Raw genomic sequence first — 19,698 nt, forward strand, 5'->3', positions numbered from 1 at the left:
AAAAAAAAGTATGGATCTCCAATCAATAAAAATCTCCGCAGAAATATTATTAAATCTGACATTTAGATTTTTTTAATCCGAAATTTTATTTTTAGTAAAATTTATGCGATTTAAAAATGATAATGTTTATCATAAACGCAATAATTTAATTCAAATATGGTTGAATTGTTAGACAACTTAGCACAAAAATTGCTTTTGCGGTTTTTAATTGTTTTAATATTTTAAGAAAATATTGAATACACTTATTTAGTATTATTATTAATCTTTTATCCAATATTTTAGATTTAAGAATGTGATCATATTCTTCTATAAAGTTTACATAAAATGATCACCCATTTAGTGGCCATCACTTCAAAATTCTAAATCTACTTTTATTGGCTAATAAGTTTCAATAACCTTAAAAATATCCGCAAAGAAATTTTAAAAATATAATTTTTATTTAAGATTTTAGAGTAAGATATCATTTTGCTATATGAATTTATTGTAAAATGATCACCCATTTAATGACCAGTTAACAATCAACAAGACATGTAATTGTCCCATGATTCAAATTTTTGTGGCAGAGGAGAATTGACTTTTGCTTTTTTTAGTTGTTTTTTTTTCTTCATTCTGTATTTTCATGTAACAATTTAATAAACAAAACATACTATAAAATATCATTCTGTATTTTTATGTAACAATTTAATAAACAAAACATACCATAAAATATCATTCTGTATTTTCATGTAACAATTTAATAAACAAAACATACCATAAAATATCATTCTGTATTTTCATGTAACAATTTAATAAACAAAACATACTATAAAATATCATTCTGTATTTTCATGTAACAATTTAATAAACAAAATATACCATAGAATATCATTCTGTATTTTCATGTAACAATTTAATAAACAAAACATACCATAAAATATCATTCTGTATTTTCATGTAAAAATTTAATAAACAAAACATACCATAAAATATCATTCTATATTTTCATGTAACAATTTAATAAACAAAACATACTATAAAATATCATTCTGTATTTTCATGTAACAATTTAATAAACAAAACATACCATAGAATATCATTCTGTATTTTCATGTAACAATTTAATAAACAAAACATACCATAAAATGTCATTCTGTATTTTCATGTAACAATTTAATAAACAAAATATACCATAAAATATTATTCTGTATTTTCATGTAATAATTTAATAAACAAAACATACCATAAAATATCATTCTGTATTTTCATGTAACAATTTAATAAACAAAACATACCATAAAATATCATTCTGTATTTTTATGTAACAATTTAATAAACAAAACATACCATAAAATATCATTCTGTATTTTTATGTAACAATTTAATAAACAAAACATACCATAAGATATTATTCTGTATTTTCATGTAACAATTTAATAAACAAAACATACCATAAAATGTCATTCTGTATTTTCATGTAACAATTTAATAAACAAAACATACCATAAAATATCATTTTGTATTTTCATGTAACAATTTAATAAACAAAATATACCATAGAAAATCATTCTGTATTTTTATGTAACAATTTAATAAACAAAACATACCATAAAATATCATTCTGTATTTTCATGTAAAAATTTTATAACCAAAACATACCATAAAATATCATTCTGTATTTTTATGTAACAATTTAATAAACAAAACATACTATAACATATCATTCTGTATTTTCATGTAACAATTTAATAAACAAAACATACCATAGAATATCATTCTGTATTTTCATGTAACAATTTAATAAACAAAACATACCATAAAATGTCATTCTGTATTTTCATGTAACAATTTAATAAACAAAACATACCATAAAATATTATTCTGTATTTTCATGTAACAATTTAATAAACAAAACATACCATAAAATATCATTCTGTATTTTCATGTAACAATTTAATAAACAAAACATACCATAAAATATCATTCTGTATTTTTATGTAACAATTTAATAAACAAAATATACCATAGAATATCATTCTGTATTTTCATGTAACAATTTAATAAACAAAACACACCATAAAATGTCATTCTGTATTTTCATGTAACAATTTAATAAACAAAACATACCATAAAATATCATTCTGTATTTTCATGTAACAATTTAATAAACAAAATATATCATAGAATATCATTCTGTATTTTTATGTAACAATTTAATAAACAAAATATACCAAAGAATATCATTCTGTATTTTTATGTAACAATTTAATAAACAAAACATACCATAAAATATCATTCTGTATTTTCATGTAACAACTTAATAAACAAAATATACCATAGAATATCATTCTGTATTTTCATGTAACAATTTAATAAACAAAACATACCATAAAATATCATTCTGTATTTTCATGTAACAATTTGATAAACAAAACATACCATAAAATATCATTCTGTATTTTCATGTAACAATTTAATAAACAAAACATACCATTTAAATATCATTCTGTATTTTCATGTAACAATTTAATAAACAAAACATACCATAAAATATCATTTTGTATTTTCATGTAACAATTTAATAAACAAAACATACCATAAAATATCATTCTGTATTTTCATGTAACAATTTAATAAACAAAACATACCATAAAATTTCATTGTGCAAAATAAACCTTTGCATAAAATGACAACATCACAGTTATTAGCTGTCTTTCTACCAGTATTTTGTTAGATTTTTGATTGTTTGCTATTATCGAGACCCCAAAGATGACTTGTCTCATGTAAGTTTTTGTCCTTAGTTCTAACGTAAGGTTTGAAAATAATAATTTTCAAATTAAATAAACACTTCAAATAAAGTTAAAACAACACTCATAATTTAGAACACCATATTTTTTTGAAATCAAAACATTAAAACAAAGAAAGCTGTGACGAATTTTTGTTACTGTAACAAAGTTGATAACATTAATAAAACAAAATGTAGAGTTTACGCAACTATTAAGAGAAAAACCAACGAAGCCACAATGTTTTCATTAGATGAAAATATTTAAAAAAAGAAGTTCGTCAATTTGTTTTTTCTTTATTAAAAAGTAAATATTATGGCAAGGTTATTAAGAAATTAGTTTTTAACCTTTAAAAGCTTCCCAGAATGAAACTAATAAAACAAGGATGAAACTTTTAAAGCTGAGGCGACTTTTTTTTACTGTAACAAATCTTACATTATTAATAACACCAACATGTAGTTTTTAACATTACAAAACATGAAAAGGCGATGATAGTTGTTTCTACATTTTTTACGACTTAATAAGAGATTAAATGTGACGATACAAAATTATTGTTTTTTTTTTTAGAAAAAACTTTTTAATAAAACAAAGATTAAAATATAAAAAAGAAGGCTGTGGCAACTTCTTTATTTTACTGAACAACATATTAAAAATACCAACATCTAGTAAATCGCAGTTTTCGTTTAATATAAATTACAAAACCATTACAACTAGATTTTCATGAAAATAAGAAAAGAAGTTGACCTTTACATCTTACTACAATGTTTCTGCCATTTCTGAGACTGAAACTCAATTAGTCGGTGATATACTGGATGTAATACGTACATATTGAATTACCTGTCAATTTATTTGAATGACCTTAATAACCAGTTATTTTCATCAACAGTTTTACACAATGTATTTATATTTTAATCAAAGAAAATATATATTTAACAAAATATAACAGTATGAGGATCGCATTATATTTAACAAAATCAATTTAATCTGTTCTAATAAATTTCAATTTTCAATTACTTTATAAAGTAACTTTTCTCTTTAAATATAATTATATATATATATATATTTTTAGTAGAAATGGTAATTAATAAAAACCTGAAGAAAGTGCTCAATACTGTTGTAGAGCAAATATGCATTTTATTTTTTATTACCGGCCAAAAAAAAACGGGCGGGTAGCTGAAACAATAATGTAACTTAACAGAACGATACAGTAATAAAAAATAAAACGTGTATATATATATATATATATATATATATATATATATATATATATATATATATATGAGATATGAATACACGAACAAAAACATCGATCTAATATAGATTTTTAGAATTCCAAACATGAAATTATTACTCTCGCAAGAATATATCAAGTTTACAATTGTCTAAAATTTGCAAAATGTTGTGACTGTTCTTTAAAAATTAACTATTTAAATATCCTTAAAATTGTTGTCATAAATTAAATTCAAACATATTTCAACATTTTCTAAAGACATGATATGTGAAACGCATACAATTCGCAGTGGCATAACATCAATTTAATTGTTGAATAAAATATTCTGTAAAACAGCAAAGATGATAATTAATGACAACATAGGTCATCAGTTTTTGTTGAATAGTAACTGAAAACATCTTGCAATATCAATCCGACATCTCTGGAAACACCTCTTTACAAAGCACTGGTATCTACGAATCATTTTCTTCAAAGTTTTAAAAACGACACACAAAATTGTTTTGGCAAATAACAAATAGGATCCTGAACAGAAGTGTGCGTTCTATGCCGACTATTATCGATGGACCAGAGGTCATCTTCTCAGCTTCAGACAAGCCCAAACTATTTGCAAAGAACTTTGCAGCTAATTCTACCCTGTGCGCCGAAGGCCATCAATTCCCCATATTTCCTCCTATAATACAGAACATGCTAGGTAACATACAAATATCTGTGCATGAGGTCGCCAAGCTAATCAAGAACCTTGATTCCACTAAAGCTACTAGCCCTGATGGCATCCCAATTATAGTGTTAAAAAAATCCAATGCACACTACATGTTTTTTTATTATGTGAAGTGGATATAGTCTTTATACAACAAATGTTAATGGAAACAAAAAACAGAGTTGTCGAAACTGTTTCTATCAGATTAAGGTTGATGAGTCACACAGAAAATGATAATCATCCTATATGACTCATATATGACTAACCAACCAACATCATCCTATATGACTCATATATGACACTAACCAACCAACATCATCCTATATGACTCAATAGCCAACCAATTTTAAGGGTAAATCGATTTACCATGTGATTTGTTACACACTCTCTTCATTAATTCATCTATAAACACTTTTTTTTCCTTTGAAAAATCATATTTAACTGATAATATTATGACGTCATACCACCTCAGTCTGCATCTGATAAACCATATGTAAAATGTTAGCAGCTGATCATGCTGGATTTAATGCATAAACAGTGAATAATGTGGGTGTGAATTTATTAGAATGACCTTAATAATAATTACATAACAGCTGTTAAACGTTTATTTTTAATCTAAGAAAATCTATATTTAACAAAATGTAACAGCATGAGGATCACATTACATTTGACAAAAATCAATTTTAATTCTTCTTAGTTGTAATTTACAATTAACTTATCAAGTAACTTAAAATGTCAATCGTTACATCTTTATATATATATATATATATATATATATATATATATATATATATATATATATATATATATAATTAAATAGTATGGGATTTCTTTGTGTAGGGATAGAGTTATGTTTGTCAGCAGTCCATATACATTTTTTCAGATATGAATATATGAAAAAAAAACATATCTAATACAGATTTGTAGATTATAAATATTAAATAATTACTCTAGCAAAAATATATAAAGTCTACAATTGTTTAAAATTTGTTAAAAAGTTTTTGACAGAATTCAATTTCAATTCTAATAAATTTTAATTTTAATTTGCACTTACTTTATCTAGTAACTTATCTATGAAAATGTCAATAGTTACATCTTTATCTAATATATATATATATATATATATATATATATATATATATATATATATATAATATAGTACGGGATTATTTTGCGTATGGATTGAGTTGTGTTGCACAAAAGTCCATTTTAATTGTTTTAATTAACTTTAGTTTGCAATAAACTCATCAATAAGCTATGCCTAACAGTGTCGTCTCTTCCTTTCTCTTCCTTTATCTTTTGAAATATCGAAGAATTGCATGTACTAGAAAATGGACTTAAAACGTAATTTTTTGTGTTCCACTAAGAAATGCAAGTTCTATTTATTCGGGCATTTCAAAAGTTACACCTTATCAACGTTCTTATGCAGTGATAAAAAGGTTGAAAACATTTTTTTTAAATTTTGGCGGATTTAAAGTATTTTTTTTATAGAATAAGAACATAACTTTTATTTTTTAAAGTTTGTATTCATAGATTAGCGTTTAATTGATGCAACACAATAAAGCATATTGTAAACAGGAGCAGATATGAATGAATATATAAAAGGAAATAACAAAGGTCAACCATTGAAATTATTACTCTCGCAAAAATATATCAATTTTACAATTGTCTTAAACTTGTTTAAAAGATTTTGACTGTTCTTTAAAAAATAACTATTAACATTAAATAAAATATGTTGTCATAAATATAATTCAAGCATATTTCAACATTTTCTAAGGACATTACATGTGAAACACATACAATTCTCAGTGGCATAACATCAATTTAATGGTTGAATAAAGTGTTCTTTAAAATAGCAAAGATGATAATGACAACATGGGTCATTAGTTTTTGTTGCATATTGATAGTGTGGATGAAACCGTCTTGCAATATCGATGCAACATCTCTGGGAACACTTCTATACAAAGCACTGAACAACTTGTGCTCCACTTCAAATCGAATAATTTTATCCTTTCGAAGTTTTATAAATCACAAACAAAATATTATCATATACAAAATTGTTAGGTAAGTTTGTCTAATCCAATGCACACTACATAGTGTATTATTATTATGAGAAGGGGATATAATCTTTATACAATGAATGTTAATGGAGACAAGAAACTGAGTTGTCAAAACTATGACCTTGACCTTCACTGAGGTGCACGACTTATATGACCTTCACCGAGGTGTGTGACTTGACACAAAAAAAACAGCTTCTTAATTAACTGCTAACGCACGCATCACTGTAACGTCCAATGACAACAACAACAACCTTCTCACTCGACCTGCCTTTTATACCACTCTCTCAATCCCTCCTCTTGCGCATGCACCCGGAGATTCCTGACAACCTCAAGACTTCCGCTTATAAAAACCCAAGTTTTGTTGTTGTGCATGCCTACACAAGGCACAAACACGTGGGCGTTTGTTTTTTTGGTAAGTACTACACTCCCCCCTGATCTAATCATCACATAGAGTGCACTCCGGGGGGTGGCCTCTTAGTTCATTGGCTTCTGCAAAGGGTGGTATTTACAATCTCGGATCCAGGTTCTGGTTCTGGTTCTGAGTGTGGTTCTGGTTCTGGTTCTGATCCTGCCTGATCAGACGAACTACAACTACCACTCTCTTGCTCGATGACCTCACTTATCAGCAGCTCATCATCTGATGATTCATTGCTCTCTGTAGCTGTGGGATGTACTTCACTAGCTGGGCGAAGATCGCGCACATGGCGTGGGGTTCCATCAAAAAGGACCGACTGCTGGCTGACCATTCCAGATATTCATCCTCGCTTGAACTTAGTGGTGCACTTAGTTTTTGTTGCATATTGATAGTGTGGATGAAACCCAAACTGGATCCCCTACCTTGTATTTGTCATGACTCTCCTCGTCGATTGGCTGGACAGTGTCAATGCCCTTTATCCTAACACGGTATGTGTGTATGGCATTGGCCGGTGCTGTTGTTAGTGCCTTCCCATCCTTTGGTGTGATGTTATACCAATACGTGGCCTCCGTAATGGTGCATTGCTTTCTGGCAGCAATTCTCTTGATGCTGCGATGGCTCCTCTCAGCAATGCCATTCCCTGATGGCACATGAGCACATCGCAGTCGTAGTCGGATACCCCACTCATTCAGCAACTGCTGAACTTGGTGGCTACAAAAAGCAGCATCGTTGTCCGTCAATATCTCTTCCGGCGCACCTCGCTCAGAAGAGATAGATGACAGTTGGCGGACAACATTCGCTGACTCCTGCCTGGTCATTTGCCTCCACACCGCAAAACGAGTGGGTCCACAGTCAATAAGGGTTAGAAAGGGCTTACCACTGTAATGGGTAATATCCATCGCTACTCGTTGCCACACATGCTCAACCTCCAATCGCCCCTTCTGCCATTGCTCAGGTGCAGGATCGATAGACTGGCATGCCTCACAGTGCTTGATGATCTGCCTGACATCCACCCTTGTCACTGCCGGATCAACACGCCTCGCAAAATACACAGTTCTTTTGATACCTGGATGTCCACTCTGCACATGGATTCTTTGTATTTGGCATGAGCTAATCGCGCCAACTGCGCAAGATCGCGCAGCAAACTCCACGCCTGTCTTCACAGCTTCATACCATTTGTGAGGCACACAGGTTAGTTGGTCTGCACAATTACAGTGTGATACCACAAACGTTACACTCACCAACAGGTCATACTCTGATAACAGACTCTTCAGGGTGTTTAGCCTCCGCCGGATTAACATCTCACTGGCTGCCTTAGTGCGGACTCTCGTTTGTCCCGAAAGAGTGTCGGACACCCAGTAGTAGATGCAGAGAGAATCCGTGCACAAGTGTAACTTCTTTGACTGCCATTGCAGTGCCAGATTTAAACCCTTCACAACAGCATCCAGTTCTGCCAGGTTGATGTGTTGAGCATCATTCATGAGACGCAGCCAGCACGCGTCTTCAATTATGTTTCCACGTTGCTCCAATAACACTCCCAATTCCAAAGAACTAGCATCAACCCACACATTCACAGTGTCCCCATCGACACACCATTCTCCACGGGCAGGGTCCTCCTTGTTAACTCTCTCTAGGGTTTCTGTCGTCATCAGAGTTAGAAGAGCATCATCAGATACATCATCCCAACCTGTAGTTACTAAACTTGCCCTGCCTTTGATGACGCCCCCAGCTGCTCAGAGCCAGCCACATGCTGGTAAGTGACCGATATGTTTCCCACACAAGGAAAAAATAGTCCGCCGCATAATAACATCAGGGATGTTTGGAATCTCACTGCCACGCCTCCATCATAAGGTACAATCTTTCCCGCAAACGTCCAATCCTAATACCCATGTTCCATCTCTCAGACGTTCAGGATCCTTGCACTCCAACGCGAATTGAGCTAACTTTTCTCTGACGTGCAACGCAGATTGTATATCTTCATTGACGTACACATCGTCAATATAGGCCGATGTTGCGTCCTCAGTGGTCTTTTCCTGGGACAACACTGCATTTACAATGGTCTTCATGATTTGCGGTGCCACATTCAGCCCAAAGCCAAGTCGAGTAAGGCAGTATCTCTGACCCCGGAACCACACTGTCTGGAACGGCCACAATGTCTCATCCACTCGCACCTGCAAATAAGCCTTCCGCAAGTCTACTATAGACACATTGAAGCCCTTCTGGCGCCATTCTCTCAGCTTGCTGGCGCACACGTCAGCATCGGCAGTGTATGTCTCAATGTATCTATTGAGTTCACAATAGTCCAGCACCGGACGAACTTTTGATTTGTTATGCTGGACTACCGCCATTAAGAGAATCAGACCCTTGGGTGGTCCCAGCTTGTTGGGATAGGGGATCAGCCATCCATCCTGGATCCATGCCTCAAGTTCCTTTTCGTATTCATTATGGGCCTTGTCGGGTATCGAGTACTCTGCAATGCTAATCTTGAGTTCGGTTGGCGCCCTTCTTTCTGTCCACTTCCACAATGCAGTCCATGCTTTTTGGTAAGGGTCGTAGTCCACCTTAAAATCAGGCCGATCAATGTGAACTGCAGCACACACTGGGATTTCCAAAAATCGCACAGTCCCATCTCTTCCGATAACAACTCCCCCCAGTGCCTTAATAGTATCATATCCCAATAGTACATCGAATCCCAGCAAATCCCTTTGCATCACCAGCACATTAATGTCTGCAGCCACACCAGAGTCTGTGTGGACTTTGACAGTTCCGGCTCCACAGCAAGTTTGCATATTGCCACCTATTGTGGTTACTTTGATGTTCTGCTTTGTCCAGTTTCGACACAACTTGGCACTCATGATGGTGTGTGAGCATCGGCAGTGTATGCCTCAATGTATCTCTTGAGTTCACGATAGTCCAGCACTGGACGAACTTTTGATTTGTTATGCTGGACTACCGCCATTAAGAGTGTCAGACCCTTGGGTGGTCCCAGCTTGTTGGGATAGGGGATCAGCCATCCATCCTGGATCCATGCCTCAAGTTCCTTTTCGTATTCATTATGGGCCTTGTCGGGTATCGAGTACTCTTCAATGCGAATCTTGAGTTTGGTTGGCGCCCTTCTTTCTGTCCACTTCCACAATGCAGTCCATGCTTTTTGGTGAGGGTCGTAGTCCACCTTAAAATCAGGCCGATCAATGTGAACTGCAGCACACACTGGGATTTCCAAAAATCGCACAGTCCCATCTCTTCCGATAACAACTCCCCCCAGTGCCTTAATAGCATCATATCCCAATAGTACATCGAATCCCAGCGAATCCCTTTACATCACCAGCACATTAATGTCTGCGGCCACACCAGAGTTTGTGTGGACTTTGACAGTTCCGGCTCCACAGCAAGCTTGCGTATTGCCACCTATTGTGGTTACTTTGATGTTCTGCTTTGTCCAGTTTCGACACAACTTGGCACTCATGATGGTGTGTGAGCACCCGGAGTCGAGAAGAGCTGAACAAGGCACTTGGTCCACGTACACATTTATTGTCGGTTGTGCCTCAATTAAATCTTGTCCGGGGAACAGAGCGCTGCTGACATCCTGCCCCCTGATACATTTCCCGCACAATTTTGGGATAAATGTCCATAACTGCAACATTGGAAACAGCGCAGGCTCCCCTGCCCCTGGTTAGTACAACTTCTTACGAAATGACCTCGCTGGCCGCAGCAGAAACATCTCCCATTGGTCGTGGGTCTCAAACTGGGACTCTTTTCAGTATTACTCTTGGCTGCCTGCGCCATCATTACAACCGGTTCCCTCAGGTCCTCCTCATCTCTGATAATGGCTCGAGCGCATTCTAACAAATGTTCCATGGGCGTTAAAGATACGCTGGTGGAAGCCTTCAACAGTTGCTTAACATGGGTGGGAAGGCCGGCCACAAACGCATATGCCAGTGTTTGCTCTGACACTTCATTGCCAAATAGAACTGCAAGTTTCTTCTGCTCTGCGAAGATATCCACGGTTTCTCCTGGCATGAGCTTCCTAGAGGCAAATGTTTTGTAGGCCATGCAGGGATCCATGGCAAGTGCCTTGTATAAAGAATTTTTTATACAGGTAACATCAGCCTTCTGCACGGCACTAAGTTGCTGATATACACTCAGGGCGCCTCCAGCCAATCTCAGGGGAATCACGGTATGCACCCCCTTCACTTCACAGAGGTTGCAGGTCAGCTCAACCCTTTTGACCCAGTCGACAACAGAAGTGGATCCGTCGAATTCGGGTATCAGATTTAAATCAAACTTTGCCCCAGCCATAGTTGTCCAGAAAAAGAGACAAAATGAAATAGCTGAAATAGCTTATGACCTTGACCTTCACTGAGGTGCACGACTTATATGACCTTCACCGAGGTGTGCGACTTGATACAAAATAACAGCTTCTTAATTAACTGCTAACGCACGCATCACTGTAACGTCCAATGACAACAACAACAACCTTCTCACTCGACCTGCCTTTTATACCACTCTCTCAATCCCTCCTCTTGCACATGCGCCCGGAGATTCCTGACAACCTCAATACTTCCACTTATAAAAACCCAAGTTTTGTTGTTGAGCATGCCTACACAAGGCACAAACACGTGGGCGGTTGTTTTTTTGGTAAGTACTACAAAAACTGATTCTATCAGATTAAGTTTGATGAGTAAGACAGAAAATCATAATCATCTGGTGTCAATGCGATATATATATATATATATATATATATATATATATATATATATATATATATATATATATATATATATCGGTTTTATAAGGATATAAATCATAAAACACGCAAGAAATATTTTCAACTATTTTGTAACGTGTTTAATATGAATTTTTGTAGATAAAATTAATCTAGATATTGGGTTCAATCCAAAAATATTAATAACAATAAACAGACATAATATAAATATTTGAATGCAATATCAATATATGTTTCTCTTTCACAAGCATTTAATCATAAAAAATACAAGAAATATTTTCAACAGAACTATATCTTCAGAAACACATGTATTGAGTGCTCTTATTTTTGAAACGTGTCTCAATTAACATTTTTGGGTCAAATTAATCTAGATATTGTGAGTTCACTCCAAAATATTTACAACAATAAACAAACGGATTATGCAATGAATTTATAAGAAAAATCCAATAATATTAATAACAATAAAGAGACAAATATTAATATTAGAATATTAAATCTATAAGCAAGATCCAATAATATAAATAATATTAAATTAATCTAGATATGGTGAGTTCAAACCAATAATATTGACAATAAAGTGACACAATACTAATATTTGAATGTAAATACTAAAAATATTGAATTTCATTTTATGTTACAGATGTTCCTGGGTGGACCCTAGTATTCAATTGTAAAATCATTTGAAAACATAAGACATCTTAAAGGTAATAAACTTTTGTTCAAATAAACAAAAATACCATAATAGATCAAAAAGTAAAAAACAATTTGGAAAGAAAAGTATATGGCTTTAAGAAGACAATATTTTCTACAATACCGGAAACTATAGAAAAACTAAGAAAACTTTCGTAGAAATGCTAAATCCTTTGATATAGCAATTTGCAAAGATCGCTCAGTTGAAATATATAAAACTGTGGACAAATTTTTCGCATCTGCTAGGCTGCTTTATCTTCAGTTTTAACAAGTAAATAAGAAAATTGGATAAAAAAGTTATAACCAATGTGTGTAGTATATTTCTGGTCTGAAAAACTATTTATTGAGACATTAATTAATTAACCCAGCGTTACAATCTTCAAATGAAGAAAATTGGAAAAAAATCATTTATTGGAAATGCCACATTTATGTAGATTTAATATGAAGTGGATAGATATAAATGATAAAACATAAAAACACACATCCTAGAGAAAAATAAAGTGTGTTGTTATCAAGTATCAGATTTAGTTAAACATATTATAATTCACACTTGAGAAAAGCTAAATTCTTCAAGTGTGGTAATATTTTTATTTCAATAATTAAACGTTAGTTACAAAAATTAGAACTCGCACGATGGAAAATCCACATTATTGTGAAGTGTGCGATTATTCTTGTGATAGAAAATCAACGTTAATGAAACATGTGCGAACTCACACTGGTGAAAAGCCACATACTTGTGAAGTATGCACATATTCTTTTTCTGAAAAATCAAATTTAGTGAAGCATATCAGAACTCACACTGGTGAAAAGCCATATACTTGTGAACTATGTGGACATTCTTTTTCTAACTCATCAGGGTTAGTCGTACATATGAGAACTCACACTGGGGAAAGGCCACATACGTGTGAAGTGTGTGGATATTCTTGTTCTCAAAAATCAAAGTTAGTAATACATGTAAGAAGTCACACTGGGGAGAAACCATATTCTTGTGAAGTGTGTGAATATTCTTGTTCGGACAAAACATCTTTAGTGAGACATATGAGAACTCACACGGGGGAAAAGCAACATTCTTGTGAAATACGTGGATATTCCAGTTATCAAAAATCAGGCTTAGTCAACCATATGAGAACTCACACTCGCGAAAAGCCACATATTTGTGAAGTGTGTGGACATTGTTGTTCTCATAAATCGAAGTTAGTAATACATATGAGAACTCACACTGGCGAAAAGCCATATACTTGTGAAGTGTGTGAATATTCTTGTTCTCAAAAATCAAAGTTAGTATTTCATATGAGAACTCACACTGGTGAAAAGCCACATTGTTGTGAAGTGTGTAATTATTCTAGTTCTGACAAATCAAATTTAATGAAACACATGAGAACTCACACTGGTGAAAAGCCACATTGTTGTGAAGTGTGTAATTATTCTAGTTCTGACAAATCAAATTTAATGAGACACATGAGAACTCACTCAACAATAACAACAATTGCTGGTTCTGCCACACAGAAGTAAAGAGTGTGCATCACATTACATCTATTTGTAACGTTTGGGAATGACTACTATACAATGCGACACAATGGAGTGTGTACATAACTCCACTGGAAAATCTGCAAAAACTTGCATATCAAATGTAGTTGCAAGTCTGTGGAACATGTACTAGGAAGAACGGTTTGAAATAAGTTAGACATCATCCACTATGACTTGGAAATTTTACAGCTACATACCTCGAAAACGAGGATATTAAGCTGAACATATATGGGATAAGAGGGAGAAAATAGCAACTCAATTTGAAGTAAGCATCCCTAATTGTAAACTTGCTTGCATCAAACTTGAAGCAGTCACTTTTCAGTGCACTGCTTACAGCTGCTTTTCATGGTATGGAGGAAAACAGTGCATTCCTTGAAAGGGCTGCTCAGTTACTCAAGGGTCTGTCAAGTTCCTTGGCTGTTCGATCAGAAGGAAGACGACTATATAGCCTTATCCACCCGTTTGCAGGTTTGCGTGTGCTACATCGAAACGTTTCTGTTACTACAGTCGACTCTGTGTCTGCGCTCGTTTTATGAGACAACTAAACTATGCAAAGCGGTCATTGAAGCACATTCCTCCAGATTATAGCCAGTTCATTGCAGAAGCCAATTCACCACAGTTCATTACAGATTTTGCAGCTGCCATTGCACAAACACAGCATTCACTTCGCCAGTTCATAAGTCATAATTCAAATGCAAATGGGCAAAAAATGTATAGATGCTAGAAGTCATTGTAAGAGAGTAATAACCACAGCTAAAAGAATACATATTGAAGTAGCCAGGGAACACAGAATCATAGAAGATAGGAACTCGCTATTTCTGGGAAATTATAATAGTGTAGTGAATAAAGGACAATCACTAATTTCCTTAATATCTAACAAATAAACTCACACTGGGGGAAAACCACATTAATGCTGTCTGAGTACTAGCTGCTGAATTCATTCATTTGGGAGACTTTGGCGATCATTTTGAATTTGTCGTTATTGATTGTGACAAGTTCCATTTTCTGGATTGCATTTGCTCCAAGGAAGGCATGGAAATTCTCTTTCACAATAACAAACTTGACTGCATATTTTTGTCCAGTTTTGGGGTTTATCATTTTTACTCGACACTCTCCCAATGACTTCACTTCTGTTCCATTCCACATGACAAGAGTCTTAATTGAATGATCCAGTGTTTTTTCCAATTCTGATTCAGTATGTTCGCGGGCACTCCACTATCGAGCTGAAAGGCAATTGGTTTTCATAATGTTGGGTTTTGACAGTCTGCACCTCCTTTTTCCTTGATACTTTGCATTTCACGGCAAAGTGGTTTTCGCCTTACATTTATAACAGGTTTTACAAAGGCAGGACATAACTCTTTGCTCGCTCCATGCCGCAATGCACATGCCCAGCACTCTCTGTCAGATTGTGTCTTTCCCCTGGGTTTAAAATCAACCTTGTTAACCTTTTCAGGCCTTAGGATTCTAGATTGGACTGTAGCATTTTCAGACAACATATTTTTGTAAGTCTGTCTTATTTTCAATAACTCAGCTTGTGTCTGGGGGTTGTGTACTCCCAGTACTACGTGATCTCTTAGTACTGATTAAACACAATTGTTGCAAAAAATTGCACGGTTTTATCAACGTCCGAAGTGCCGGAATGAAGGATTCCACAGTCTCTAATTCTCCTCGGTTTCTAGAATGAAATACGTAACGCTCGTAGGTTTCATTTGTTTTCCCTTATCGCATATTTATCAAATGCCTGAATTTCAGTGGGTGTACATTTGTCTTTGGGTGTTGAAAACTGAAACCCGTAGTAAACTCTCGATGTGTCGTCTCCCAACATATGAAGTAAAGGTGCCCTCTGATATTGTAATGACTGTTTCGTCAAACATATAATAATGGCGTAGTTATACTATTTCAGTTTAAACAACTTCAAATTCGCCGCTAAATTATCTCTCATACATAGGGGCGTCTACATAACGTACATATAAATTAGAATTTGAAACAAGAACAATAAAGTTGCTTATCTGTTTCTGCAAATAACTTTTCACTTGTTATTCTTTTCTACATCTTGGGCTCTTTCCATCCCACCGCTGCCGCCAGTGATCTTGGGTATATGCATATCCGTAGGCTTCCATTTTTCTTAGCTACTAGTGCTAATGAAGAAGAAAAAGAAATAAGGCACCAGTGAACTGAAGCCGACTACGCTCTCATGTTATGGGCCAAACGCGTTCAATTCCTGACAATGCCTAATTCACACAAACCAAAGAAGAGAGGAGGAGAAAGACGACGAAGATGCCTACCCTGACCCTCTCCATCGTCTAAAAGATAAGTTACATTTTACGAACATTCATTCCTTGTCAATTCATACATACCTACAAACATTTTACGAACATTCATTCCTTGTCAATTCATACATACCTACAAACAGTTTACGAACATTCATTCCTTGTCAATTCATACATACCTACAAACATTTTACGAACATTCATTTCTTGTCAATTCATACATACCTACAAACAGTTTACGAACATTCATTCCTTGTCAATTCATACATACCTACAAACAGTTTACGAACATTCATTCCTTGTCAATTCATACATACCTACAAACATTTTACGAACATTCATTCCTTGTCAATTCATACATACCTACAAACATTTTATGAAAATTCATCTCCTTTGTTAAATCACATTCCATCCTACGAACACTTTGCCTCTCCTAATACAAATTGTTGGTAGTAAATAAAATCGGTTCTCAACCTTCAATATTCGTCTGTCTTTAATTATATGGAGTCAGAATCTACACACTTGCAACGTTATTCATTTCAGGTATTCTTGGTTGCGGCCTCTATGGCATCCTTTCCTTCCCCCTAATCCTCTCATAAATATCCAGGCCATAAATATTACGAATTATTATTTTTAAAAAATAAATAAAAATTATTAAAGTTTTAAAATAAAAAAAATATGTAAGTAATATTTAATAAACTGTGGAGGGATTCTGGTCACATGTGAAAAGGAAGATGAGAATATTAGCGACTAATGAAAATTTGTTCCATTCCTATTTCATAGAAGAGTTGTGGAGCTGGCGTGAGAAAGGACACGCATTTCCACAAATTATTAAAGCATAAAAATGGTTCGTTTTCAAAGTTGTTTTATTTTGTATAAATTTATATTTTGTTATGTGGTTCATTTCTTCAGATTTTATTTTGTACAAATTTATATTTTGTTACGTGGTTCATTTCTTCAGATTTTATTTTGTACAAATTTATATTTTGTTACGTGGTTCATTTCTTCAGATTATATTTTGTTACGTGGTTCATTTCTTCAGATTTTATTTTGTCCAAATTTATATTTTGTTACGTGGTTCATTTCTTCAGATTTTATTTTGTACAAATTTATATTTTGTTACGTGGTTCATTACTTCAGATTTTATTTTGTACAAATTTATATTTTGTTACGTGGTTCATTTCTTCAGATTTTATTTTGTACAAATTTATATTTTGTTACGTGGTTCATTTCTTCAGATTTTATTTTGTACAAATTTATATTTTGTTACGTGGTTCATTACTTCAGATTTTATTTTGTACAAATTCATATTTTGTTACGTGGTTCATTTCTTCAGATTTTATTTTGTACAAATTTATATTTTGTTACGTGGTTCATTTCTTCAGATTTTATTTTGTACAAATTTATATTTTGTTACGTGGTTCATTTCTTCAGATTTTATTTTGTACAAATTTATATTTTGTTACGCGGTTCATTTCTTCAGATTTTATTTTGTACAAATTTATATTTTGTTACGTGGTTCATTTCTTCAGATTTTATTTTGTACAAATTTATATTTTGTTACGTGGTTCATTTCTTCAGATTTTATTTTGTACAAATTTATATTTTGTTACGTGGTTCATTTCTTCAGATTTTATTTTGTACAAATTTATATTTTGTTACGTGGTTCATTTCTTCAGATTTTATTTTGTACAAATTTATATTTTGTTACGTGGTTCATTACTTCAGATTTTATTTTGTACAAATTTATATTTTGTTACGTGGTTCATTACTTCAGATTTTATTTTGTACAAATTTATATTTTGTTACGTGGTTCATTACTTCAGATTTTATTTTGTACAAATTTATATTTTGTTACGTGGTTCATTACTTCAGATTTTATTTTGTACAAATTTATATTTTGTTACGGGGTTCATTTCTTCAGATTTTATTTTGTACAAATTTATATTTTGTTACGTGGTTCATTTCTTCAGATTTTATTTTGTACAAATTTATATTTTGTTACGTGGTTCATTTCTTCAGATTTTATTTTGTACAAATTTATATTTTGTTACGTGGTTCCATTTCTTCAGATTTTATTTTGTACAAATTTATATTTTGTTACGTGGTTCATTTCTTCAGATTTTATTTTGTACAAATTTATATTTTGTTACGTGGTTCATTTCTTCAGATTTTATTTTGTACAAATTTATATTTTGTTACGTGGTTCATTTCTTCAGATTTTATTTTGTACAAATTTATATTTTGTTACGTGGTTCATTTCTTCAGATTTTATTTTGTACAAATTTATATTTTGTTACGTGGTTCATTTCTTCAGATTTTATTTTGTACAAATTTATATTTTGTTACGTGGTTCATTTCTTCAGATTTTATTTTGTACAAATTTATATTTTGTTACGTGGTTCATTTCTTCAGATTTTATTTTGTACAAATTTATATTTTGTTACGTGGTTCATTTCTTCAGATTTTATTTTGTACAAATTTATATTTTGTTACGTGGTTCATTTCTTCAGATTTTATTTTGTACAAATTTATATTTTGTTACGTGGTTCATTTCTTCAGATTTTATTTTGTACAAATTTATATTTTGTTACGTGGTTCATTACTTCAGATTTTATTTTGTACAAATTTATATTTTGTTACGTGGTTCATTACTTCAGATTTTATTTTGTACAAATTTATATTTTGTTACGTGGTTCATTACTTCAGATTTTATTTTGTACAAATTTATATTTTGTTACGTGGTTCATTACTTCAGATTTTATTTTGTACAAATTTATATTTTGTTACGTGGTTCATTTCTTCAGATTTTATTTTGTACAAATTTATATTTTGTTACGGGGTTCATTTCTTCAGATTTTATTTTGTACAAATTTATATTTTGTTACGTGGTTCATTTCTTCAGATTTTATTTTGTACAAATTTATATTTTGTTACGTGGTTCCATTTCTTCAGATTTTATTTTGTACAAATTTATATTTTGTTACGTGGTTCATTTCTTCAGATTTTATTTTGTACAAATTTATATTTTGTTACGTGGTTCATTTCTTCAGATTTTATTTTGTACAAATTTATATTTTGTTACGTGGTCCATTACTTCAGATTTTATTTTGTACAAATTTATATTTTGTTACGTGGTCCATTACTTCAGATTTTATTTTGTTCGTTTTTCTGTTAAGACAATAATACACTTTCTAAAAATTGTTTCATTTTTCTGTTAAATAAATAGTCATAAATATATAAAAATGTATATTTTGTTCGCTTACTTTATTTAATCAAGTGCTTACTTCCAATATTAAACTATTTTTTATATTAATTACATA

General features: G+C 32.5%; 1 long non-coding RNA gene across 1 annotated transcript in view; it reads left to right on the forward strand.

The window, feature by feature from the left end:
* The window catches only part of LOC145249052 (uncharacterized), a 30,014-nt gene extending 13,159 nt beyond the window's left edge, over positions 1 to 16,855 (forward strand). The window contains exon 2 of the long non-coding RNA XR_013863459.1: positions 12,529 to 16,855. This is a non-coding gene — a long non-coding RNA (uncharacterized LOC145249052). The remainder of the gene's footprint in view (positions 1 to 12,528) is intronic.
* The last annotated feature ends 2,843 nt before the right edge of the window (positions 16,856 to 19,698 follow it).

The sequence above is a fragment of the Euprymna scolopes genome, chromosome 27 (genome assembly GCF_053919585.1).
Source record: "Euprymna scolopes isolate OS-2025 chromosome 27, ASM5391958v1, whole genome shotgun sequence".
NCBI classification, from domain to species: Eukaryota; Metazoa; Mollusca; class Cephalopoda; order Sepiida; family Sepiolidae; genus Euprymna; species Euprymna scolopes.